Source organism: Sinocyclocheilus anshuiensis, unplaced genomic scaffold (assembly GCF_001515605.1).
Source record: "Sinocyclocheilus anshuiensis isolate Anshui unplaced genomic scaffold, SAMN03320099.WGS_v1.1 scaffold542, whole genome shotgun sequence".
Classification (NCBI taxonomy): Eukaryota; Metazoa; Chordata; class Actinopteri; order Cypriniformes; family Cyprinidae; genus Sinocyclocheilus; species Sinocyclocheilus anshuiensis.
In genome coordinates this window covers 206,698-207,793 of record NW_015547685.1, presented here as the reverse complement: position 1 = coordinate 207,793, position 1,096 = coordinate 206,698, and positions in this window count along the sequence as shown.

The window sequence follows — 1,096 nt, the reverse complement described above, 5'->3', positions numbered from 1 at the left end:
CGACAAATATTAATTTCTGAACTCTACCTAAGTTAAATCATTATTATTGTGTTAACAAAGAGGAATGTGCCCGATTCCAGCCTTGCTGAAGCACCCCCCAGATAATCACCAATCCTTCACCAAATTTCACAGTGGGTGTGAGACACTGTGGTTTGTAGGACTCTCCAGGTCTCCGTCTAAACATTATATGACCAGGTGTTGGGCAAAGCTGAAAATTGAACTCATCAGAGATGATGACCTTACTCCAGTCCTCTACGGTTCAATCTTTATAGTGTTTTGCAAACCTCAGCCTTGCTCTTCTTTGCTTCTCATTGATGAAGGGCTTTTTCTAGCTTTGCTCTGCCCCTAGGAGCCGGTTTCAAACCATCCTCGTTGTGCACTTCACCCCAGCTGCAATTTGACATTCTTTTTGTAGGTCACTTGATGTCATCTTACGCGATTGTTGAGTGACATTCAAATGAGTTGACGGTCATCCCGGTCAATAAAGAGTTGTTTTCGCCCTCTGCTGGTCTGTAGCTTTGTTGACCCCAATGTCTACAGCTTGACCTTGTTCTTATGAACCGCTGTCTTTGAAATTTTAACCACTTAAGCTCGGGGCGTTTTTTGGTATACGAATACATTTCTAAGCTTAATTTTACTGCTTTATGAATATAAAAACCAAAAGGAATTGTATTCTTTGTAAAGAAGACACTCCAAGCTTTCAAATGAACCCATATATGGGCTGATACCATATAAGGAAGGCTATGTAAGTGAAGCATAAACATTTTTAACGTCATTTTGGACCCGTATCCGGGAATGGAAGCAACCTGACGCACACTGTATCTCTCTGCCAGTAATTCCAGAATTGAACCCTTCTTGATTTTTCTTTTTTTCTTTTGCCATGGTCAATAGTTATTATTAAAAAAAAATACGGTTGAACCCCTTGATGTAACATAGATTATTTTACCGATCTCCTTGCTATGTCTGTGGACTTGGGATCATTTTAGTTGTATAGCTGTCTATGCAGGGTCAGACAGCTCTCAGATTCCATCAAAACTATCTTAATTTGTGTTCCGAAGATGAACGAAGGTCTTACGGGTTTGGAACGACATGAGGG